Here is a 27,602-nt window from a genome sequence, read left to right on the forward strand (position 1 = left end):
AGTTTGCAGATGCGGCTTGGATCCCGCGTCGCTGTGGCTCCGGCGTGGGCCTGCGGCTACAGCTCTGATTCAACACCTAGCCTGGGAACCATATGCCGTGGGAGCAGCCCTAGAAAAGGCAAAAAGACAACAAAAAAACCCAAACCCCCCCAAAAAAATAAATAAAAAATAAACCCAAAAAACAAGAAAAAACCAATAAAAACAAATTGATTCTTAACTCTAGACAAAGCAATGGGCTTAATATTCACAATGGACCCAGGAGTTACACATTACACATACCAAATTTTATTTTTCACATCCTAAAAATACCTAATTTCTAAATTACCTACTAATAATCTCTGCTGATCTAATCTCTGTTAGTTTCAGCCATCAACTCCTTCTCTCAAATTCACTTTATACAGTTTTTACTAAATTTGTGTTTCGAAAATGTATATGTGGTCATATCTTCCACTGAATGAAATCCTTCAATAACTTCACCTTACACCATAAAATTAATATGCCCATAAAAGAATCCTTCACCTTTGATTCCTGTTTATCTTTCTAGTTTCATTCATTCTATTCTTTCTTGCTCCTGCAACTCCTGCCAACCAAGTAATTTCTGTTCCCCTGAGTGTATTATCAACTTTCTTTCTCTTATTCATGTAATAGTCCTCATCATTATAGCCAACATTTATCAAGGGCTTATAATGAGTCGTATTGTTACAAGCTCTTTACATCAATTCATGTATTTGTCCTAAAAACAATGTTATAAGATAAAAGCTAACATTAGTTCTGCCTTTTAGCTGAGGAAATTTAGGCACCAAATGATTAAATTCCTTTCTAAAAGCATATATATGTATATACTTTATATATTATACTGATAAGCATTAAGACATTTGCATATATATAATCTTAATTCTTGCTTAGGAGAAAACATTATCTAATCTTCCAAAATTTTGAAGCTTTTTTTTTCCTATTTTACTTCTACTTCTTTATTTAAAGTCAATGACAAAGTCACAACTATAAACTAAATGCTTTTGGAGTTCCTGTCGTGGCTCAGTGGTTAATGAATCTGACTAGGAACCATGAGGTTGCGGGTTCAATCCCTGGCCTCGCTCAGTGGGTTAAGGATCCAGCGTTGCCATGAGCTATGGTGTAGGTCGAAGACACGGCTCGGATCTGGCATTCCTGCGGCTGTGGCGTAGGCAGTCAGCAACAGCTCCAATTAGACTGCTAGCCTGGGAACCTCCATATGCCATGGGTACGGCCCTAGAAAAGACAAAAAGATTAAATAAATAAATAAATAAATGCTTTTAGGAACACAAAAGATATATTTCAATGACAAAAAGTAGGCAATGATCATGAAAATCTACTATACATTTTGCCAAGATCAACAAAATAAAAGACCATAAGAAAAAAGTCAATCAAATATGTCCTTAACAAATCTCTCTCATGAATTAAAAAAAAACCCCACAATTTAAATATCTGGACACCAGCTCCAAGAACAAAGTGGGGCAGAGATGCTAGATAAAACTACGTGGGCACCAGAACCTCAAGATTAAACTTCTAAACATTTAATCCAAAATTTTCTAACAGATAACAATTGTATGAAACTTTTTTTCTTTGATAGAAATGAGATGAGGCATTTCTGAATAATAACATCTTAGTAATCACTCAAGAAAAATTGTGGAGAAAACTTCAGCCTCCAATCCCCAAATCTAAGCCCCATTCACTGGTATAAAACAAATGCCTTCCATGAAATTATTTTACACGGTACTAAAATAGCCTCAGTTTCTTGGCATAATCCATACTTAGAATTTTTTTTTTTTTTTTTTTTTTTTGTCTTTTTGTCTTTCTAGGGCCAAACCCACAGCATATGGAGGTTCCCAGGCTAGGGGTCGAATCGGAGCTGTAGCCGCCAGCCTATGCCAGAGCCACAGCAACACGGGATCCCAGCCGCATCTGCGACCTACGCCACAGTTCACGGCAACGCAGGATCGGTAACCCACTGAGCATGGGCAGGGATCGAACCCACAACCTCATGGTTCCTAGTCGGATTTGTTAACCACTGCGCCACGACGGGAACTTCCCATACTTAGAATATTTCAAACTCCTGTTTTTAGATGTGTGGAATTATTAGAGATGAGATTTCTGTATTAGTAATAGTCAAATATTTGCAAAGGGACAACAATCTGTTTCCTACACATTAATTGGATGTCCTTGGTGTATTTGATCAACTATTGTAACAGTGATGCTGGTGGTAATAAGTGATGCTCTCAAATTTTCCTTTTAAAAAAATGTATAATCCATGTTACACTAAGCAGTATGTTACATTGTACACTTTCTTAACAAAAATGACTCTTTCCAGAGTTCCCATTGTGACTGAGTGGGTTAAGAACCTGACATAGTGTCCATGAGGATGCTGGTTCTATCTCTGGCCTTAATCAATGGGTTAAGGATCCAGTGTTGCCATGGCTATGGCTTGGCCTGCAGCTGCTTTGATCCCCAGCCCCAGGAACTTCCATATGTGCACACGCACTCCCCCCAAAAAAAATTATGACTGTTTTCTGGCCCAGTTAGGGAGAAAAGAAACAAACTAATAATGATATTTACTACCTGTTTTATCACTTATAAACTACAACTAACATTCAAATGATAGTTTATGTGATATTAAGTAAAAAAGGTAAATCATTATAATTCTACCCAAAGAAAGGAATCAAAAAAAAAAAAAAAAAAAGGGAGGAAGTTTTAAATGAGTACAACATGGATCCAAAATTTACAATGTGATTTTGGATTTTCAATGCAAAAGGCATATACATATCATTTCTGGAATATTTCTTATACTACAAAGATGACTTTCAGAGCAAATGTGGATTACATCAGCCATTCTTTGTCAAAGATAAATATTCAGATGAACTACAAGTTTCCTTTGCTAAAGTGCACCTTCTGATCAACCATCTCTGGCCTTGTTACTATGCTTGACCCAAGAAAGTGGCTGTTACTCATGCTCACTCACTCACTGTCTGTACCATCAACAACCATATGGAAGAATTTCTTTTATCCAAATACTTTATAGAGCAGATTATTAAAAAAATAATCCTAATAGACTCTCTTCTAAAACTCCAGGGAGTAAAATAATCTCATTATTTTTAAATACTGAAACTGTAAAGGGTCCATATGAATTAAAACTTGTATTAAATATATACTTTTTACTTTAAGATTCACTTGAGGTGAACCTTAAAATCTTTATAAGAGAAACAGATAGGTCCCCATGTCTTTGGGCAATAGATTCAAAAGTAAGAGTAGCAAATGCTCTTGAATGCTACAAAACTTTTTTCAGTTAAACTATTCAATATCTGTATTATTATTATTGCTCTCATATATTACTTGGAATACATCTATAGCAACTCAACAATAGTAAGGGCAACAAAAGTAAGTGGGTCTGCATAGCATTTTATTTCTTTATTAGATAAGAAAGTTTTTAGGGAGGAAATGCAAAGAACTGCAATTCAAATCAGATTATATATATGCTTAACAGTTATGTAACCTTATATAAAATTAGATCTAACTCTCACCACTACAAATCTGTAAGGAATCAGAAGAGGATTTTCAGTACACAAAGTCTGGACTATTGTTGCGTTCCACTCTTGGAAGTCATTCTGAGTTAAAACCGCAATTTTTCCAAGACTTAAAGAAAAATATATTTTATAAAAGGGATTATTTTTAATCACTGAATATATCATTTTTATTGCTAAGACAGAAACAAGATACTTTTTTCCACTATAAGTTCACTCTGCTGACAGAATTATCTTTTAATTCCCAACAAATACCACATTTTAAAGCCTAGAGGAAATATCAGTAGACATTCTTCCTTCTTGATCTAAGTTATTTTTCTCTAAAATATGTCAAGTGAGCTTTTAAAGATTCAGGGAGGGGGAGCTTCATAATTTTTTTCTCTCAGTAAAGTCTGAGATGGCTCCTTTGGCTTCAGAGCTTCATTGTGGTCTTTCTGTTCTTTTTTTTTTTCTATTTTTTCATCCTATTCTGTCTAGCGGCTGAGGAGTAAGCGGATCACCCACAAATATGTAAGCGTTAATTATCTGTTATGTCTTTTTATTTCCCTTTTGGGTGGAGCCCAAAGGAAAGGAGAGCTCCTTGGCCTGCATCTCATCACTTTTGAAATGTTTAAGTGTTCATTGAATGTAAATACAAGCCAATCCTACAGATTCTGGACTGTGTGAGTGTGGAGGGGGTGTCCCACAGACTGGTTTGCCATCATTATTCTTTTTTTAAATTTTTTGTTATTATAGTTGATTTTCAATGTTCTGTCAATTTCTGCTGTACAGAAAAGTAACCCATGCAAATGCATTCTTTTTCTCATATTATCATCCAGTATGTTCTATCACAAGTGATTGGATATAGTTCCCTGTATATCCAATATACAGCAGGAGCCATTATTATTCTTACTTGGTTGCACAAGTAAATGGAGCAAATGAAACAGCAAGCAAAGTTTTACTTTCCCAAGTGTTTTGTTCAGTTCACATAATTGGTGTTAATTGATCTACAGGCATGCCTAGAGTGACCCCAATTTTAGTAATATTTTCATGCAGCTTATGTTCTTTCTCTACCCCATCTCTACAATAACTTCAGTAACATTAATGACCATCGCATGCTCTCTAAAAGCAATTACCAACCATAAATGCAGGTCCACAGAGCTCAAATCTTAGCAGTGCTTTTCTTCATAGGTGTATGTTAGAATATCTTCATCTCTAGACAGACAGATGACTGAGTTCACATCGGGAACCATGCCAACTTGCTCATCTAATTATTCTGATACTCGGAGGTTAGAGTGACCTGTTTTCTGCAAGTTCCCTGTGCGGTCTAATGGCTGATTACCAAAGCTATCAGTATTTTTGATCAAGCTCACCAATTTTTCCTTGGTATATTCCACTCCATCTGAATGGAACTCATTCCCAGAATTTATTGCCCCCAAATCTCTTCTACACATAAGCCAGTTTGAGGGACTGAATTTGTTTTCAACTGACTACTTGGAATTTAACTTTACCCTGAAAAACAAACTGCAGCGAGGCAGTTGGTCGATAGGCCGCAAGAGGGCGCAGAGGAGGCGCTAGGACTAGGTGGGTCCGTGGGAGGCACTGCCTCTGCCCCTGAAGCTTGATTATTTTCATCATTCATATCTCAAGATGAGTCATATTCACCTTATTGACATGTAGTATTAAGAATAGGAGAAATCTAGACTGGGAAGTGAAAAATGGATATTTTTAAAGGCAATGCAAAATGATAACAGTCTTTAGAACCACATTTGTTTAAATGTGTTTAAAAAAAGTCTAAGAAAATTAAAAAGCTGTTAGAGTTCTATCTACAAATCAATGGCAAACATCTAAAAACAATACAGTGTCTGTAATTAATGAACAATCCCCTCGCTCCAACCCCTCCACAGCCGTAAGATTTTCCCAGTCATCATCACTGGGTATAATGTGAAATGAGCAGACGTGGTCTGAACAGGAGGTCACCCAAAACAAGACTGGAAATTGTGTAGTCAAAGTCCCTGTGCTGTTAGAAAAAACTACCTTTATAATAAAGCAGAATCGGACATTCTTAACATACCCACAGGCCTTTCTTATACCAAGGGTTGGTCCTCATTTTTCTCCAGATAAAAATTAAAAAAAAAAAAAAATCCCCCACAAAAAGTTCCAAAATGTAGCATGAGGAACTGAGAGTAAGGACAAGGGGCGCTGGAAAGAACTAAAAAGTCTGTGGTAAAGTTTTTTAGCCTTTAAACTTTCATTTTCTTTCTCTACCTCTCTCTGCATTGCTCCCTTTCTCTCTCTCTCTCTGTTTTTGTTGTTGTTGTAGTTGTTGTTTTCAGGAACTTGGTTTGAATGTTTATGTCCATTAAAAGAGAGGAAAATATTTTTTAGCTTTCAGTTACACAAAACCCTGAAGAAAGTTATTGAATCACACTGCCTATATCTGTTATAAATTGACTCTCACTCCCCTTCAGCAGGTTTCTGCCCGTCTTTCATATATTTTATTAAGTGATGATTTATTAAGGAGGTGATATATGACTTATCACTTCCTATCCATAGTGTCTATTTTCCTGATATTTAAAAAAATCCCTTCATTAAAGATTCATATTCATGTCTGTTATACTGTTTGTCATTCATTTACCAACTCCAATGCATCTGTCTTACAAATTTTGAACAGTCTCACTCAACAAAACTAAAATCTTCCATCAAACTCTTGAACTATTTTTCTATTTATCTTGCTTCTTTCACTGTCAACATTTCTAATGAAAATGTTCTTCAATAAACTAATATCTAATATTTACTGAGTATTTATGAATTTGGCATTATGCTAAGAACTTTTACATGTACCATTCAATTTAATCCTCACTACAGATTTTAAAATTGTTGCTATTACAGCTAATCTACATGTTGGAGACTGAGTCAGTGAGAAGGTAAGTACTTAGTCCAAAATTTCACTCTCAGTTGATGCTGGTACTGGCATTATAACCAAATTCTGATTCTGGAGGCTGACCTATGGACCAATGTCCAACTCTGTTTCTCTACACATCCTACATCCTATGGTTAATGAATTTTTTTATTTTGTTTTTTAGTAAACACCCTATATAAAAGTTTCAAAAATGCCAACATTAAAAGGGAAAAATAGTTTTCCTTCTATTTTTTAGAATTCTTATCTGAGACTCCTGTAATAAAAGTCAGATTAACAAGAGAAAAACAAATTTATTAATGTATACACCTCATGTGTAATGAAAATTTCCTAGGGAAAACTGATTAATTCCCAGAGGTGGCTTACAATTCAGAATTATATACCGTCATAGGAGTGAAGCGGAGAGGAATTGGAGACCTTTAGGCAAGAGTAAATCATTTTTAGGAAGGATGAAATGGCCCTCAGAAAAACAGATGGTAGATATGATAATTTCTGAAAAAGTTTGACTGGGTGTGAGGTCTAATCTCCTCTCCTATGAAGAAAGCTAATTCTGCCTGGGTGATGGAAATGTCAAGGAAGGGTTATGACAATTGAATTGCTTTTTTGGATGTATTTGAAGCAGATAGGGGTATTGCAAGAAAGCCTCTCTCTGCATTTGCTGTATTTCAGGTGTGTACATCTCAAAAATGTCAATATGCCAAAGCAGCATATTTTAGGCTAGCATGTTTTGAGTCCCTATAGTCATAGTCTGAGGTGGCATAATCTGCTGCCTTTTACCGGTAAGTGCCTCAAAGACAAATTCAGTGATTTTTCCGACTGTGCATCCTAGTTCAACTTTTTGTATCCTTGGTCAAGTTTTCCCTTCTTGGTATTTCATGTTTCTAATTCTTCTAACATTATGCTGATACAAATTATCCTTAAAAGTATTATTTTTCTGCCCCTCAGATTCCTCTTCATCTTTCTACTCATTTCTCTTCTCCAGACCACACTTAAACATACCCTCACCTTTTTCTACTTGTTGGCAAAACTGATTCAAAATTACCTACATTATGATACTTCTCAAATTTATTTCCCCAGCTATTATACATTTTCTGAGCCCTAATTTTCTTTTTTAGCTCTGTTGAGCATCTGTAACACAGAGAGAGTCCTAAATGCCCTAAGCTCCCTCTTGTCTACTTTCCTTTCCCTCAACCAACCTTTCCTTCAACTCTTGCTTACCTAGCTAACTTAAAATTATTTTCGAGAATCAACTTTAAATGGATGTCTACCACTAGGAGGTCTCTCATACCTAACTCTATGTGTCAAAACCACTAGTGATCCCACAGTACTTCCCCTTGGTCCTCACTAATCAAAGCCCTGATTTTTCTGTGTGCAAATGCCTCCCGGAATAGAGTACATTTTCCAAGCTCCCTTCTGGTCGGGAGAGTTCACATGATATTTGAATTAAAAATACACAAGCAGATAAGTCTCGTGGGTTCTGCAAAGTTTCTTTCAGTTTAATCCTCACCACAAATCTTTGAACGGGGATTAGTCCCTCTTAGTACTGTTATCCTTCTTGTTGGCTAGAATGCAATCATGAAGGCTAGAGACTAAGCAGCCCTTATGGATCATGAGGCAGCAGTCACACATGGCAGAGAAGCAAATATTCCACCATTATCTCTGTTATCTCACATGCTTCATTTCCTTGATTTTTCACAATGTCTAACAAACTTAAGCTGTCAGGGTAAGCCTGTGAGGGTGACACAAAGTAATCCAAGAGTGCTTAGGTTTCCTAAACAACATGGAAATGTATTTCTCACTCCCCTCTCCCCAAATAATGCATGATGGCAGTCCAGATTCAGGGCAAACCCTGAAGTTGCTGGGTTAGCCTTTGGATAAAATTCTACATCACATTATATGTGCCAGTTTAACCAATTTGATCACCACGACCCACTTCCAGGGTTTTCTGACCAGGTCTGAAGGAATGACCAATTTCCTCTGCTTACCATGATATGTGACGAATGTGTCACAGAGCTATACCTAGCAGCAAGGGCAGCTTTAAGATGCAGGGTCCAAATATGCTCAAGAAGAAGGACGATAGATTTAAGAATGCAGCTGGTGCTCTATGGGTCTTGGGGTGTATCCTTTTACTTATTTACTTCATTTTTTACTCACTTGAAATTTGATTGAGAACTCCACAAAGGCAGAGGATTTATTCTGCATTTGGTGTGTCCCTCTAGTGTCTAGAAGAGCACAAGATATATGGTAGTTGCTCAGTTGATACCTAAGTTAATCAGTTAACACACTATCTAAATTTGGCCATATTTTGGGCACCTGCAAACTGGAATTTAGATATGATAGGTTCCAGTTTCAGAGTCTGAGAAATTGGAAGGAAAAAATCAAAGGCACATTAGGCATCTCAAATTTAGAATTTTTTTTCATGTAATGGGCTCCCATTTGGTTGATGCATTATGAAACTAAAATCCTCCTCTTTAAAACATCCTGAACTTAAAATTCAGGTGCTTTGAGGAGTTCCCACTATGGCACACTGGGTTAAAGAGCTGGTGTTGTCTCAACTGTGGCATGGGTCACAACTGTGGCTCGGATTTGATCCCTAGCCCCGGAACTGGAGGGATCAAAGAAGCTGCAGGTGTGGCCAAAAATAAATAAATAAATAAAATGAAATTCAGGTGCTTTGATATAGCCATTCTAAGGAGAATTTTAAATTGTATTATAACCCCTGGAAACATATTCTAATTGAATGAAAAATGTTTCATTGTGTTCTTAATTTATACTATCCAGAAAAAAAAATTAGACATTAAACTGCTAATGCTTTGTTTCCCAGAATCGCTATCATTATTTATTATCAGAGTATACCCTTAGTAATTTACACTAATAACTGAGAGACTCGCTAGAGATTACTGAATTTGGCAGATTAGTTGGTGAACAAATAACTATGAAAAACATCAACACTGCTGTACCACAAAATGTGCTTTATTCATTATTTTGATAAGTGTAGTTTAATTATAATCATCTCTGATAATGTTTCACAGTGCGCTAATAAACACATTGCCATATTTTATGAAATTAATGAAATCTTAGGAGAAAAATCGTTTGCTAAATTTGTCCTAGTTTTTAGAGAAAAGTATAAGTCTGTGACTTAGTATGCTTTGTATTACTTTCAATCCAGAAAAATATATCTCAAATTATGTGATATTGTTTTAGTCATTCCTGTTGTTAATTGCCAATATCCCTTACTTGAAAATAAGGTTCATGAGAATAGATTTGCATCATTTCACATACATTGTACATGTTATATACAGATATATTTTTAAGTATATGTTGTGTACCTATCTAACTTTGTAAGTGGAAAGGTTGCAAATACAAATTCAGAAGTCCTAGTAAATTTGAATATACATTTTGACCTCTGTTTCTGATCTCCTATGCTTTTAAAGGCTACAGGGTAAAAATTAAATATTTTCCCATTATTAATGATCTCTGATCGCTTCTTTTTTAATATCAAGGTATCATATTAGGGGGAGGGGAGGGAGTGGGATGGACTGGGATTTGGGTTAATAGCTGCAAACTATTGCATTTGGTGCGGAGAAGCAATGGAATCCTGTTGTGTAGCACAGGGAACTATATCTATTCACTTATGATGGAACATGATGGAGGATAATGTGAGAAAAGAATGATATATATATATATACATATATATAGTGTGTGACTGGGTCACTTTGCCATACAGTAGAAATTGACAGAACACTGTAAACTAAGTATAATGGAAAAAATAAAAATCATTTAAAAAAAACAAAGAAAATAAACAACAAAAAAAAACTAAAACATAAAGTTCAGAGAAAGATTCTAAAAAAGAAATATCACATTTAGATATACTAAACATAATTGCTAAATTATGAAAGGACTGGTCAAAATGACCAAAAAAAGCTTTGATGTTTGTTTTTCATTTTGTTTTTTTTTTTCCCCCTGTGGAGTAGGACAAGCATCCAGTCATAGATTTCAATCACACCTCATAATTCCTAGCTTAAAAAGGGATAATTGAGTTTTTATGAACCTAAGGTTTATTGATTGATTGGTTCAGTCAACCAATAAATATTTAAGAGATCACCCATTCAGCTCTTGTTTAATATGTAAAGAAAACAGAAGAAAAAAGAAGAAAAAAATCTCTGGCTTCATAGAGCTTATTTTCTAGTTGCGGAGACAGTAAATGACATATATTATTAAAATAATTACTTGTTATAGGGTAATAAGTAACAAGATGGGAGCTTCCATTGTGGATTAGCAATAACAAGTCTAACTAGTATTCATGAAGATGAGGGGTTTGATCCCTGGTCTCATTCAGTGGGTTAAGGATCTGGTGTTTCCATGAGCTGTGGTGTAGGTTGCAGACTTGGCTTGGATCCTGAGTTACTGTGGCTGTGGAGTAGTCCAGCAGCTGCGGCTCCAATTCCACCTCTAGCCTGGGAACTGCTATATGCTGTGGGTAAAGACCTAAAAAACCAAAAAAAAAAAAAAAAAGGTAACAAAAAGAAAAAATATAGCGAGAAAGAAAATCAGTTGCATTGGGGACAATTTCAGGAATGACCTGAAGGGATTGAGGAAGTAAATAGTGCCTCAGTCTGAAAGAAAAACCTTCTAAACAGAGCCATGCAAGGGCATAGGCCCTGAAGAAGGAACTCCTAGTGTGTTTGAAGAATAGGAGGCCAGTGTTACTGGAAACTGGTGTGTAAGATGGTAACAAGCAGGACATGAGTCAATGAAATATCAGGAAGTTGGAATGAGTGTTACAGAATCTTATTCCTGTTTGAATACCATTTGATTCATAGTTCTCATATTAATCAGCTACTTTGTTATAAAAATTGTATCTTTTCAATTGTTTCTCTAATTAGTAATGCATATCTTATAAAGACAAACATACTAGAAAGCCAGAGATATAAACTAAATATATATAGAGTTGTTCAAAAAATTCCTCCTAAATACTCAAAATTGACAATCAACAGAGTTAAAATATATAACATCCCATTGCATTTCCACATTATTATTTTAAAAATATAACTTAGTATAGGGGGAAAAAACTTCTTAAACTAATTTACAAAGCCATATTTTACAGCACAAAATGATGAATTCGATTTTATCAAAATCAAGTATTTCTGTTTTACAAAGAAGTAACTAACAAAGTAAGAGAAGAGGACAAATAATTTCAAAACTTTCATGATATGCTATGTCAACACCAAGAATAAATACCAGTCTCAGTAGAAAAATATGCAAGACACCAGAACATTATAATTTATATAAATAAAGCAATCTGTGAGAAACAAAACAAGCTTTTAATGAGGGTTTGAAGAAGTGCCTACAATGCTTGCATAACAGAGGCATGACATTTATGTTAGGATGTAAAAGGCCTATGAGACCACTAGAATAGCAAAAATTAGGAAACTGGATAGTAGTAAGTGTTGGCAGGAGATAATCCTACAATTTTTTGGTAAAAATTGACAAGCTGATTGTAAATGTGTATAGAAATGTAAGTGACCTGAAGTAGCTTAATAACTTTGAAAAAAGGGATCAAAGCTGGAAGGACATACATTATCCAATTTTAGCACTTATTATAAAACTATAATATAGAGTAAGAGTGATAAACAAATATATGGAACAGAATAGAGTCCAAAAACAGACTTACATATATATGGTCAATTGATTTTTGACGAAAGTGCAAAGGCAATTAAATGGATAATCTTCAAAAAATGATACTAAAACAATCAGATAGTAAAAAAAAAAAAAAAAAAAAAAAAAAAAAAAAAAAAAAACTCAGTCTATACCTTGCATTATATAAATTTAAAAATCCAGGCTCTTCCCCAGTAAATTTAAAACACTGTTATTATTATAAGCCCAATTTGGAATCCTTATTATAATTTTGTTGCTGAGATACTGCAATTGGTGCAATGGAAAAAAAAAAAAAAAGACAAGCAAAACACCCCGTAACTGTGTTTATTTTTATTATTGGTTTTTATGAAGCCTGAGAGAAGCAATACTTTCAGAAATTGAGTGCAGGGCCTCAATCATTCCAGCACTGGCATGCAAAATAAAGAGCTTCTACTGCATGAGCCATACCAAAGGTTATAAAGGGAGTCCTTGAACCTGTAAAGGTGATTACGCTTGAATATCAAAAGCTACTCTCAATTATAACTAAAAAGAAATAGGGAACATAGCTGACAGATTACATGACCCCATAGTGGGAACTCTTCTGTCACAAGAACCCAGTTATAAAAACTGACAGAAACTTTTTTTTTAATTGTGGAAGGTGCAACTGAATTCGAAAAAGCAATCAAGATCCAAAAGCACACTTTTGTTAAAGAATGATAGTCAGCAATTTGAACTCAAAATTTACATGAGGTAGAAACCAAAAGCAACTCTGTGAAGTGACAAGACATCTAAACAGGTGTAAAGTGTGTGTTACAAGCCTCCAAACTTCTCAGGTGAGCAAGTGTCTGTCAGACCTTTCAGTTTTACCACAGAGACTGAAAGAGGTTGCAGGTGCCATCTGAAATTAAAGAAAAACATAGACTGATGTTGTGAAACAAATCTTAAAGAATTATACTGCGAAGTTCTTCTCCTCCCATCATTCATTCCCTCCTGCTTTTGAAACAGGAAAAATTATTCATTATGAAGACATTTACATAACAAGTCTCTAAAGATGTTTGTATCTGTAGCACAACATTTAGAATATTTCTAAATATTTTTATTTTCTATTAACTGAGTAATAGGAAGAACTAATACTTTGTCTATATTTACACTTCGAAATCAGAACGATTTTTTTTGCACCTCCATACTCTGTAGACCCACATGGTCTAAGAAAACTATTTTTTGATTCCCTATATACATTAAAAACTCAGAAATTACCTCTATTTTATTCACATATCACCAGTGTTCACACTTCTTTGTACCACTAGCAACACTTCAACAGCACATTTACTCTTACTGATGAACAATTCATGAAAAATAAACATAACCATAATGATGCAAAAACATTAATATTTCCTAAAGTTTTTAATTTTTTTTTAATTTTTTTTGTCTTTTTGCCTTTTCTAGGGCCACTCCCCTGGCCTATGGAGCTTCCCAGGCTAGGGGTCTAATCAGAGCTATAGCTGCTGGCCTACACCACAGCCACAGCAATGCGGGATCTGAGCCACGTCTGCAACTTACACCACAGCTCATGACAGCATGGAATCCTTAACCCACTGAGTGGGGCCAGGGATCGAACCCACAAACTCACTGTTCCCAGTTGGATTCATTACCCACTGAGCCATGATGGGAACTCCGAGTTTTTAATTTTTAAACATAAAATAATGTACATTTTAAAAGAAATTTATGTCAAATACTTTCAAAGATTAAAAATCACAATAATATAGTAAACATCCTTCAAGGTTAAAACATTCGATTATATCATTTCTACAATTCTCGGCCACTGTCTTCTACCAAACAGCGAGTCACTTCCATGTGCGCTTAAAATTCGACCTGGCCTTATGGTCTTTTCCATTGCTTCAATTCTTATCATTAAATTTAGGGATTTTAATTTTTTTTATCTAGATGTATTGATCTTACCTTTAAAAATTAAACTTTGAGCATCAAAGTTGGTGACGACTGTTTTCCATTTTTCTCCTTTCCTCATGGTTTATTCCTATCACAGGATGTCTTTGGCATGACTGGGAATTTCTTTGTCTTGTCTTCTTTTCTTATCCTTTCTATAACCTCTTTCTGGCTTCGCTTGGTCTTTATTAATCTTCAACACTTTGATCACTTCCTTGCTTATCCCACAATACCTTTGCTCTGTGGTTTCTCAGTCACAATTAGCCCACAGAAATCTTGTTCAGGATTCATTATCCTGCATGATCTCCTCCTGTATTTGATATCCTGACACAGACAGTAGAATATAATCACACGACCCTGAATATTGCTGTCAGAAGAAATTCATTGTATCCTAACTTATCTGAGCCTTAAAAGTGTTTGAGGAATTATTTCATATTCTCTCACTCAACCGCCAATCTTACTCTTCACAAAGCAATTTCAAAGCTTCCCCACTCTCCTTAAATTCCTTACACCAAAACCATGCTCAATCTCAACGATAAAATACCAACAATTTCCCAAGTACTCAATGTGTTGAACAACCTACTAAGCCCTCTACAATATCACCTCATTTTATCCTCTCAGGAGTCTACTGTAGAGGCTTTATTATTATCATTTTACTGAGAGTAAACTGACGGTAAGAATGATAAAGAGTAACATCAAGGTTCTGTAACAAAGAATAGTTGGTGCTTGAATTTGAACTTGCAACTTCAGGGTCTTAAATGCCTTCTTCAGGAAAAAAAAAATCTTTATTGAGAATTGAGAATCCATTAGATAAGAACAGTTTTTCTTCCAGCATTTCTATTTTTAAATGCATTTGGTGGTTTCTGTTTTGCATTGTCTCCTGTTATTGTCAAAGTTGTTCTGCTTCCTGAGTTTATGAGCAGATTATCCTCTTCTGAGGATCCATTTCTGGGGATTAACTTATGAATTTATAAGCACATTATCCTCTTCTATATCCACACATGATTCTCTTTAGTGTAATATACTTTCTCTTCCATGGCTTCAATCCCCCATCCTCCATTCTGTCCATTACTATCAAACAACAATGATAATAATAATAAAGTTCCACATTAAAACATAAAAGGAAAATAATCACTCTTTAAATACTATTCTAGGTATCTGGTCTTTACATGATAACATTTTAGGGGATGGTTTATGGTCAATATCCACCCCACTTCCATCCCTTTCCATGTTTTATATGGTAAAATTTGAGGTCCACACATTTTCCACTGAAACTGCTTCCACCTGTATCACCAACAAACTTGTTGGCAAATCCATGATAAACTACACATCTTTCTTGACTCTTGATGGGGTTATGTCCAGAAAAACAGATCATAAGTTGAAAATACATTTAATACACCTAATCTACTGAGCGTTATAGTCTGGCCTCGCCTACCTTAAATGTTTTCAGAACGCTTAACATTGGCTTGCAGCTTGGCAAAATTATATAACACAAAGCCTACTTTATAATAGTGTTGGAATTCTCATGTACTTTATTGAATACTGCACTGAAAGTGAAAAACAGGACAGTTGTCTGGGTACAGAGTAGTTTTAGCCTGTATCAGTTGTTTACTCTTCTGATTTCATGACTAACTGGGAGCTACAGCTCACCAGGGCTGCCCAGCGTTACCAGAGAGTATCATACCACATATTGCTGGCCCAGGAAAAGATCAATTTCCAAAATTCAAAGATTTCTACTGAAATTGTATCACTTTTGCACCATAGTAAAGTTGAAGTAAGTCAGAGATCATTTGTATTTTTCATGTTTCTTCAGTATTTCGAAGTATCCCAGTGCTAGCTTTATATTGCTGTGTAACAAATTACCAAAGGCTTAATAACATACATTCTAAAAATTTTAAGACAACATGCGTTATTATCTCACAATTCAATAGGTCATAAATGTGGGTGTGGCATCTCTGGGTTCTTTGTTCAGGGTCTCACAAGGTTGCAAAGTATTGGCTGGGGAGTTCCCATTGTGGCTTATAGTGGGTTAAGGACTCCATATTGTTTCCATGAGGATATGGGTTTGATCCTTGGTCTCACTCACTGGGTTAAGGATTTGGCATTGCTGTAAGCTTCAGCACAGGTTACAGAAGTGGCTTGCATCCATGGTGGCCTGGCTGTGACATAGGCCCCAGCTGTAGCTCTGATTAGATTCCTGGCCTGGGAACTTTCATATGCCACAAGTGCAGCCATAAAAAGAAAAAGAAAAAAAGAGAGAGAGAGAGAGAGAGAGAGAGATGATTTGAGCATGAAATCAGGTTGGAGAGGAAAGAACAGATTTGAAGAAGGGAAATTTAAAGGTAAAATGTTAAGGGCAGAGTTCCCATCATGGCTCAGTGGTTAACAAACCTGACTAGCACCCATGAGGATGCAGGTTTGATCCCTGGCCTCGCTCAGTGGGTTAAGGATCCAAGCATTGCCCTGAGCTGTGGTATAGGTGGCAGATATAGCTTGGATCCTGCATTGCTATGGCTGTGGCGTAGGCTGGCAGCTACAGCTATGATTCGACCCCTAGCCTGGAAACCTCTATATGCCATGGGTGCAGCCCTAAAAAGACAAAAGACAAAAGAAAAAAAAAAAAGAGAGAGAGAGAGAGAGAGATGATTTGAGCATGAGATCAGGTTGGAGAGGAAAGAACAGATTTGATGAAGGGAAATTTAAAGGTTAAAATGTTAAAGGCAGAATTTCCATCGTGGCTCAGTGGTTAACAAACCCGACTAGCATCCATGAGGATGCAGGTTCGATCCCTGGCCTCGCTCAGTGGGTTAAGGATCTGGCATTGCTGTGAGCTGTGGTGTAGGCAGCAGATACAGCTCGGATCCCACATTGCTCTGGCTGTGCCACAGGCTGGCAGCTACAGCTCTGATTCGACCCCTAGCCTGGGAACGTCCGTATGCCGTGGGTGCAGTCCTAAAAAGACAATATAAAAGTGTTAAAAGGAAAAAGTGTATTTTGCCCTATTCTTTGAACAAAATTATCTAGGTACACACATACATACTAAAGAAATAGCACAGAGATAGTCACCATATTCCTCTAATACTTCATCAATAAGCTGAAAACTCTGTGATAACAGAAACCATTATTTTTTTACTTGTAGAACATCTACCTTGGATATTGGATTTCAGTTACATACACATGTACAAATACACATATACCCGAAGTTCTACTGAATCCCTCTGCTTCAAATAGTAGAGTACTTGTGTCTCCTTATCTAGTTTACTCAATAAAGTCATACCCTTTTATTTGTCGTGCATATTGTAATTTTAGTTTCTGAAAAGTCTGTGAACACAGTGTATTTGAGCTATACTGAATTGTATGTTATACACCACCTGGATTCTTCTGGAGGATATTTCTTTGTCTCAATGGTCACATCATCTGAGCCAGGACTGCCCAGTCGAACTTTCTGTGATGAGTTATGTTCTCTATCTGCGCTATTTAAATATAGTAGCTATTAACTGTATGTGGCCGTTGAGCCCTTGGAATGTGGTTCATGTGTCTGAGGCACTGAATTTTTAATTTGTTTGATTTTAATTAATTTAAGATTAAACAGCCACACATCACTAGTGGTTACATATTGGACAGCACATGGCTCAGCTTTTAAGATTTCTTAGGACTGGAAATCATTGGAACTTGAGTTGCTATCATTTGATTCAACTTAACTAAAATTAAAAATGCATTTATCAACACGCCTGTGCATTGTGCTTACAGATGCAAAACACAGATGAAAGCATTGAAAATCTCACAGTCTGCCTTTAAGGAATTGTGGACTACAGTTTGCGGCCAAATCCAGCATGCCACTTGCTAGTGCAAATACAATATAGCTGGAACACAGCCGCACCCTTTCTTAGTTATTGTCTATGGATGCTTTTGTGCTACAATAGCAGATTTGAGTAATTACAACCTAGACTATATGGCCATCAATTATGATCTGAATTTTTAGAGAGAAAGTTTGCTGGGCCTGATCTAGTGATCACAGACATGAAAACAAGTATTTATAATAGAGTGAAACAAATTTAACAATAGAAATGGGCATAAAGTGCAGAGGCATTAGGGCAGTGCAAGATTGATTCTGGCTCAGTTGTTTAGAAAAAGAATCAGGGAGAAGTAATGGCTGAGTTAATTCTGATTGATGAATATGACTTTTTCCAGAGCAGAGGGTGGAGGCAGTATTTGATGAATCTTTGTAGTTAGTGAATGGGGAATAAAATAGTCTTACCATCTATGTGTAAATAAATAAAAATCACCTACTATAGCTATATAAAAATATTCATTTTGCCTCATCAATGTTATTTAACATTGAGCTTTTTAAAGAAATCAATATTTGAGTGTTTAAATCTCTTAAGATTTGTATACCAGCTCTTACTATCATCTAATGAAAAAACAAAGTGTTTTACATTCATTTATATATTTTCTAGAATTAAAATTGAGGATTAATTTTTTAATGCTCTTAATATTCAAAAAAGAAGACTTTCTAATAGATTGCTGCAATCATTCTTTTATGGTATGTGAAGGAGTATGTGAGTGTAGGCACTCCATGGAACACATTGATTTTTTATATAGTCTAAAGTTTGCAGAGGACCCACAGGGAGATCACTTGTGACTTAAACAGCAAAAGGGCATTATAATTTCCAGAACTTGGACTACACAGATAGTCCATAAACATATTGAAGCAAACATAATTGAGTTCAAATTTGAAGCTTGAAGGAAACCAATGTCAGTATTAGACTAGAGATTTAAATATCAGTATAAGTTAGAGTCCATGAAACTCATCTTTTAAAGAAAACAAATTTTTTTTTATAATCAGAATCATTAGCCTATACTTTTCTGATCCTGTATGAGGCATTTGCTTTTCTCTGCAGCAGCTTTTTCATGTCTCCATCCTTGGTGGAAGCCCCAGGATTTGGGGAGAGCTGTGACGGCGATCGCGTTCCCTTGTCTGCCATTGGCTCAGTTTAATCTTAACTGTTGTTGACATTACCTGAAAGCAGGTCTTCCTGAAGGGTGATTCAGGCCATGAAAACCGCAAAGTAGTGTTTAGTGGTGATGACTGAGAAATCTTCTCTTCCTATCAACTTGTGTGAAGAAACGTGTCACCATTGGGTGAATGTGAGAGAGGACAGCCTAAGAAGCCATCAGGGGGACCTGTAAGTAGCTAAGAAGAAACATAAGGTCAGCAGATGTCTGTGTGTGTGTGAACTGTAGAGAGGAAATAACAAAATAGAAGAGAAATACTGAAGTAAAAGACAAGTTCTTCAATGAAAAAATGTATTAATTCAATGTTTTCTGTAGGAAAAGGTTAATGACTGCAGAGAAATATTGTAATTTTTAGGTGCAAATAAGAACTATCCAGTAATTATTTGCACCTGGACTTTCAAGAGTGCCATGTCTCTTAGGAGGAATTTAGAATTACAGAACTTAACTCTTAAAGTCAAGTGTGTTTAAAAATACCTTTTAATTTTCCATCCTGTCAATGTTATTTTCTTCTTCTTCTTCTTTTCCTGCTTTTTAGGGCCGCATCTGTGGCATATGGAGGTTCCCAGGCTAGGGGTCCCATCAGAGGTACAGCTGCCAGCCTACACCACAGTCTATGCCACAGCACCATCAGATTCGAGCCGCATCTGTGACCTACACCACAGCTCACAGCAATGCGGGATCCTTAACCCACTGAGCGAGGACAGGGATCGAACCGGCAACCTCATAGTTCCTAGCCGGATCTGTTTCCACTGTGCCACCATGGGAACTCCCAATGTTTTCATCAACGTGTATCAAAACTTGCTTTTGTAATGTCATGTTTTAAAATGTATCTATTAGTCTCATCATCATCATTTGACTTGATTTTTCAGAACATTGTTATTGGATAAATTATGGGGTAGTATTTATAGCATAGATTGAAAAGTAAATGTAGTTATCAAATAACAGGTAAATAGCTAACTTTTACTATTTAATTTTTAAAAAATTTTTGGCCTCATCTGCAGCATGTGGAAATTCTCAGACCATGAATCAAACCTGTGCCCACAGCAGCGACCCATGCCACAGCAGTCACAAGGCCAGATCTTCGCCCTCTGCATGACAAAGGAACTTGAACAATTATTTTTAAATGTTCAATTCTATATATGGAACATCAGTGTGTCATAAAAAAATGCCACATACATGGACAACATTAATTTTTTTTGTGTAACGATCAAACATTAAAGAAAAAGCAATGTCAGCATTCTTGAAAGTAGTAAAAAATATTTATAACTATCAAGGGAGTAGTCAGGAGAGAAAACCTACTTACATATCATGAGTGACTCTTATATGTACCGTTAACTTAGTTGCACTTTAGAATAATTTTATTCGGGATACTTACATCTATGTTTGCATGTGATATTAATTATAAACCTAGTTTCAAAGTGACTTTAGTGGATTGATGTTTACACAAAGGTCAGTGATATAAATATATGTAAAAAATTGTTGGAGTTCCTGTTGTGGCGGAGCAGAAACGAATCCAACTGGGAACCATGGGGTTGCGGGTTCGATCCCTGGCCTCGCTCAGTGGGTTGAGGTTCTGGCATTGCTGTGAGCTGCGGTGTAGGTCGTAGATGCAGCTTGGATCCCGCATTGCTGTGGCTGTGGCATAGGCTGGTGGCTACAGCTCCAATTAGACCCCTAGCCTGGGAACCTCCATATGCTGTGGGTTTGGCCCTAGAAAGACAAAAAGACAAAAAAAAAATTGTATATATGTTCTGTTCCTGGACTCCACAATACATAGGTATATTCTCAGAGGCTTAAAGTAAAGAAAACTGGGAAACTTCATCTAATACAACATTGTTTAAACTTATTTGGTTAAGCAAATCTTTTTTTGTTCCTGAAATAACACTAATATTTTTAACTTGGAACCCATACTTCATAAAAAAGAATTTCAGACATGTTTTCCTCATGTTTGGTTGACTGTTTTAGCCATTTCATTGTCAATAAAAATATGTTCTATTGAGGCCCATTGACTCAGTTAGTTTGGCCACAAATAGTATACTACTGTTTTAAACAAAGGTTTCCCTTTCTCATGTTAATAACATCCTCTGAGTTCCAAGATAGTTATTAAATACCAACATTTTCAAAAGGTAAGAGGACACTAAATCAATTATTTGCACATGGATTTTAGTTAAATAGATTTTCCCAATATATTAAAGCTTATATTTTAATATAAAAAGTAGTTGGGGAGTTACCTTTGTGGCTTGGTGGTTAATAAACCCGACTAGGATCCATGAGGATGCAGGTTCGATCCCTGGCCTTACTCAGTGGGTTAAGGATCTGTCATTGCCATGAGCTGTGCTGTAGTTCGCAGACACAGCTATGATCCTGTGTTGCTGTTGCTGTGTAGGCCAGCGGATACAGCTCCGATTCAGCCCCTAGCCTGGGAATCTCCATATGCCAAGGTGCAGACCTAATAAGGGAAAAAAAAAAGGCAGTTGTAAATTCACATGATATAAATATATATGCATATATTTTTATGTATATGTCCATATATGTTTAAAGTATCCCAGAGTTTCTCTAACCAATGTCACTAAGGGAAATTTCTTATATAATGTTTGCATTTTTTGTTGCCCTTAACTTCTATCCCATTCACACTAGTCTAGAATGAATACTGCAATAGGAGGAAGCATCTCTGGGCAAGTTAGAGTGGATAGACTTAAATAATTTGATAAAGTAATGCCACATGTCAGAGTCAGATTATACCAAAATGTTGAAATTCTAAAGCATGGTTCCCTCAGTAAGGTAGTGTCAGTGTAACGAATATCATATTATGGTCTTCATTTGGTAGCGACACATGACAAAACATTTTTACTCAAAACATTTTTACTTAGAAGATTGATAAATTCCATCACATGAAGCCCTTTTTAGAAGACAAGTCTGAAGAGCTGCCTAGATCCTTATTGCAAAGTGAAATGTCCTGTTGGAAGGGAAGCAAAATAAAACAATGATATGTTATTTGATATGCTATAATTGAAAATACATATTGCTGTATGTATACAACATGCATGAAAATATATGTTATAGTTCTGCTCAATAATCCCAGCTTAATAAAAATATGTATTTTTCTTTATGATGCTCATTTATTCATTGTCCTTGAATTCCACTTTACAAAGTATAACAAACACATGCAATGTTAAAGAAATACTGTAGAAGTAGATGATCAATGACAATACTAACTTTTGTGATGATTAAGAAAAATGTTAGTACATCAATTTGGATCTAATGTTAGCTAATTTTCCTCTTTTCCTTACCTTCTGTATTATTGGTCCATCCAGGTAAGTCTGTAGGTTTTGTGTGTTTTGTTTTTTGTTTGTTTTGTTTTGTTTTATATCAACAACATAGACTTAGGCAAAATTCTAGGAAAATTCTTGCAAACTCATTTTCATCCCTTTCCTCTTTCTTTCCTTCCTCAATTACTTTGCCGAAGAGTAAAAGACAGTATTTAGTTTGTTTTTTTTTAAAACATATATAATAAACATATATGTTTGGCTTGAGATATTTTTACTGGCTGTACATCAAAATTGAAATGTTTAATGAGATTATATAGAAATAACATCTACACTGGCATCCTAAAGATGCTATTTTAAAAATTAAATATATCATTATGCTTCTATGAATGCATTCTAAATATGTCCTTTCCGTCTCATTATCTTCACCTAGATTTCGTGGTAGATGCTTTAATCAAAATGAAAGCTGACATCTTACCTTGATCATGTGGTCTTTTCTTACATTTGAAGGATTTTTCACCTTACTTTATAAGGATGAAGTGTTAGATTTTCAAAAACGTGTCTTATGGGTGCCACTTACTACTTTAATGGACCATAAAGATTTTAGACATGGAGGAAGTACCCATTGGTCTATATAGAGCTGATGTGCAGTTGTCGAAATTCTACAGTATTTTTTTTTTTCAAAATCACTTTAACTTGAGCTTAAGATATAAATATACAAAACTTTAACTAAACGACATAACTCATTATATCATACACATGCTGTAAGTTACCATTATTCTAGTAGCAATTGATTTATGTTAATGGAAGTATACAATATTAGCAGAATGGGGTTTGTTTGTTTGTTTATTTATTGTCTTTTTAGGGCCACATCAGCAGCATATGGAAGTTCCCAGGCTAGGGGTAGAATCGGAGCTGTAGCTGCTGGCCTACACTGCAGCCACAGCAACACAGGATCAGAGCCGCATCTGCATCCCACACCACAGCTCACGGCAATGCCGGATCGTTAACCCACTGAGCAAGGCCAGGGATCGAACCCGCAACCTCATGGTTCCTAGTCAAATTCGTTAACCACTGTGCCACGACGGGAACTCCTGATCTTTTATTTTTAATTGCATGAAAGAAAAAACAGAAGTCTTAAGGAGTCTTTTCCTAATGTGGAAGGACAATTCTCAGTAGGTGAAGAAATCTTGATAGAATTTCTTTCTATGTCCATTTGAAAAATATAGAAAGAACTCTCTGTTTCTTAACATTTCTAGGCAAATAACAGATCTGGGAGATGAGATGTGGAGCCAAACTAAAGCCAAAGAAAAGTATAGGTGAAAACCCCAGTTAGACTCTTTTAAGTTATTTGATCTGGGCAATATTTATGGGGTCCAGGTTCATTATTAACAAAATAAAACCAACTGTTCCTGTCACAAAGAGGTATTATGAAGTCCGACTGGGATACGTCTTGACGAATTGTATTCCACACAGTTATATAATAAAATATTTTTAATATTAACCAGTATTAGGATTGGTACAACTCTTGGAGGTGAAATCAGTCAATACTTTAGCTGTAGATCACTGTCTGGTTTTAATTATTAATTGTCAATAACTTATTTCCAATGTGGCATCCATCATCAAGCCATGAGGTGACTAAGTTGATATCTTCAATGATCCATGTATGTTTGGTTATTATCTATGGTATGCTAAATAATAAGCCATTATTTAAGGTTTTTATAAAGCTTACCTATGTACTGAAAACATCAGTGTAATGTCTACCAAAATTTTAAAAATAATCTTGTCTTTTCATTAGAGTAAAATATTGGCATGTTAAAATCACGCCTTACTTATCCTTGTACCTCCTGTGTCACCATAGTGCTTGGCACATAATAAGGGCCAAATACACACTTGTTATGTTAGATAACATTACAAATTCTTTACTAGAAAAAAATATGCATGTAAATAGTAAGGGGTAATCAAGTTTTTGCTTTAAAAATTCTAATAAGATATTTTAGACATTATTGATCTATGCTAAATGACAATATTAAAAAGAATGTTTACATTATGGGATCAGTTACAAATTCTTTCTCAGCTTTCAGGTCTAAGATGGACTCCTGTTATGCTGAAGTTCAAGCTGCAATTGTTGTGATATAGCAGGGGTCCAAGATCTCATGGTTTCCCCGTTGTACCTTAATGTATCTTTTGGCAATTATCATTAGTGGTCATGAGTCAACATTTTCCAGAATTTGCCCTCTCTGGTATCATCACAATGTTGTAAAAATATTGTAAATTCAAAATCCTTAGCTTAGCAAAATAAATAGTAAATGTCACATCAATGATTTTTAAAATATAGGGAACAGAGGAATTGGCAGTGATAATCTTGGGACTTTGAACATAGTACATAGCATACATGCCATTTTTTTTTTTTACATCCTGGTATACACTGCTCTTGTGGAATAAAATTTATAGTTTGCTTAGCAGAGGAGAAGGCAAGCCAATGTGAATTGGTAGAATATTATTAAAGAAAAAAAATTCTAGCTGACTAAAACTCCAAGAGCAACACATTACCAGAACAGGAATGTGACAAAAAATAACACTAGGATTTAATGGCTCTATATCATTTTTGTGTTTGTTTTTGTGAAAATTTCCAGAGCTTCTGTGGTTATTTCTTTTTCACATTTGAAATATGGCTCTATTCCCCATCAGCTGAGGCAAAAGATGCAGAGTTATGCAATGAACCGTGCAGTAAATGCAAAAAAAAGTTTTCTGAGATTAAAAAAGTTACTATTTCTTACTTGTCTATATAAATTTGTTTACTGAAAGTAATACTATTGTTTAAAGACCCGGTGAATCCCACTGGATTTTCCCAAATACAAGGGAGAAATTTTTGGAATGTTCTAGGCAAAGGTTAATTAGTCTTAATTTTTCTTCCTTCCTTCTTCTTCCTTCCTTCCTTCCTCTCTCTTCCTTTCTCTTTCCCTTTCTTTCTTTCTTTCTTTCTTTCTTTCTTTCTTTCTTTCTTTCTTTCTTTCTTTCTTTCTTTCTTTCTTTCTTTCTTTCTCTCTCTCTCTCTCTCTCCCTCTCTTTCTTTCCTTTCTTTCCTTTTAACTAAGAGTTGAAATCTACCCTAGAAGATTGGACTTTGAATTGCTAGCTATAGCTACAGCTTTACTTCTGTGCTATCAGCATCAACATGTAATATTTTTATATGTATATATATAAAATATACATAAAGATAACGGTTCACTTAGGGTTTTTTTTGCTTAATACTTATATCAAGAATACAAGAAAAAGAAGAGAAAAATAAAAAGGAAGGTATTATAGAATCTGTACAGTAGAACCAGAGAAATATAAATGTATAAATTAGTGGGAGAGCAGTCCAAAATGATGCATGAGTGGATAAGAGTATCAGCATCAGATATACCTGGACCAGAACCTCACCTCGGACTCTTCCACATACTTGTCCTATTTTACTTGCATTTTTTCAGCAAGTTATTTAACCACTGGAAACCTCTGTTTTTTCCCCCCAAAGACAGACTCTAATATGTGAGTCCTTGATTTGAAATCTATTTTAAATATTAACATTTTTAGCAGAGGCCCTGTTAGTACAAAGTTGCCAATACATTGCATTGTGAAAATCATTGCTAGTTGCTGTTGTTATTTTTATTGCTTCTTTTTTTCAAGCTCAAATTATTTTTTGAAACAATTTTTTGAATCATAAACAAAAGTCTTTCTGATTAAGTTTTCCATGCTGAAATATCATTATCAAGGCACTTGCAATATATTCTGCAACCATCAGTAACTCCTTAACTACCACAGAACTCTTGATATACCGGTTTTGTGTGAATATGTGACCTGGCTTCTTGCTGAGAAAATATCCAACCCATTCACAATCAAAAACTGTTTTAAAATCATCACGTTTTTCCTGACTCAGAAAAGAATACTCTCTATTGAATCTCTACATTGTTTTCCTGGAACACTCCAGGGTTTGTTAAGCTTTGACTGTCCTTACTGTTCTGTGGATTAGGACTACAACAAAGGTGAATCAGCAGTAAATTAGTACAAACAAACTCCTTTAAATAATCCTAATGAAAGTATATTAAGGAAATTCAAAATCCAGAATATTATTCTTTAGTAATATCACTTGAAATATTTTTATCTATTAAACCTTACATTATTGTACCAATTAACTTTTATATATGAAGGCTAGTAAATGGCATTTTTCTTCTTCATAATTCATTTCAAGAAAATGATTTTTTTTACATTTTATTAATACATTGCCTTGACCGCCTGTCCCTTTTGTGTAAGTGGTGTGTGTGTCTGTGTGTTGTGTATGTGTACGCAGGAGTTGATCTATTATTATCAAAAGGCCAGCAGCACCAGGGGATTGAATCAGTGACCTGAAGGTTAAATTCCACTTAGCGGTAATCACTAAGCTGCGCTCCATTATAGCTGCACTAAAAAAAATTGGATGGCTGACATCTGGTACCTCCCCATCTAAAATCTTTTAAAGCACTTGGGAAAAAAGGCTTTCATTTAGGAAGTGAACAAAACTCTAGGTGTGTGCCACTTAAAGATCTGCACATTTCCTGTAAAATGCACTGTTCAAAAATGTCAGAATATATCTTTACTGGAATAAAATATTAAGCCACACTTTTTCACTTTTACACCTCTTTGCTTGACCTATATAAAGGAGGTAAACCATGCATGTGGAAAACAATCAATTTTCACTCAATTTTGAATATCCTCTCATAAAATAAACATATTTTTGCTTTGGCTGTCAATATCTCAAGTCAAAATAACAAAAACAGTATAAGATAAACTGTATTAATTTATATGCATAAATTATAGGCAATGACTTATCTGCTATATATATAAATAATTTAAAAATTTATTTATGGTAGCCTGTGGACTTAATTTCAAAACTGTTTTACTAAGAATATATTTATTAAGTGGGTGTGCAAGCATTAAGATTTACTAGCAAACAATAAATAATCAATTATGAAAATTCAAGTGCATTTCTCAGTTTAATATAAAGATGTATTTTATTAAAATTAATTCAATACTTCACTATTGATATTCTATGATTTATAAAGATTTGCCACTTTCAGAAAATTTTACAAACATTTTAGAAATTTATAATAACACAAGCTACAGTTTGGGAGATAAACTTCCTCTAGAACATGTACATAATTTTTTAGTTTACAAGGGCTATTTTTGCATTTCACCAAAAGAGGTTGACAATATATAGATATATATTCTCACTCACATCTTGTGAAATAACAGACTAGATGCCAAAAA

The 27,602-nt window shown here is 35.2% G+C and overlaps 1 pseudogene; it reads right to left on the reverse strand.

Annotated features, from left to right (window-relative positions):
- LOC100624133 lies at positions 3,865 to 5,175 on the reverse strand (annotated as a pseudogene).

This window comes from Sus scrofa, chromosome 8 (assembly GCF_000003025.6).
Source record: "Sus scrofa isolate TJ Tabasco breed Duroc chromosome 8, Sscrofa11.1, whole genome shotgun sequence".
NCBI lineage: Eukaryota > Metazoa > Chordata > Mammalia > Artiodactyla > Suidae > Sus > Sus scrofa.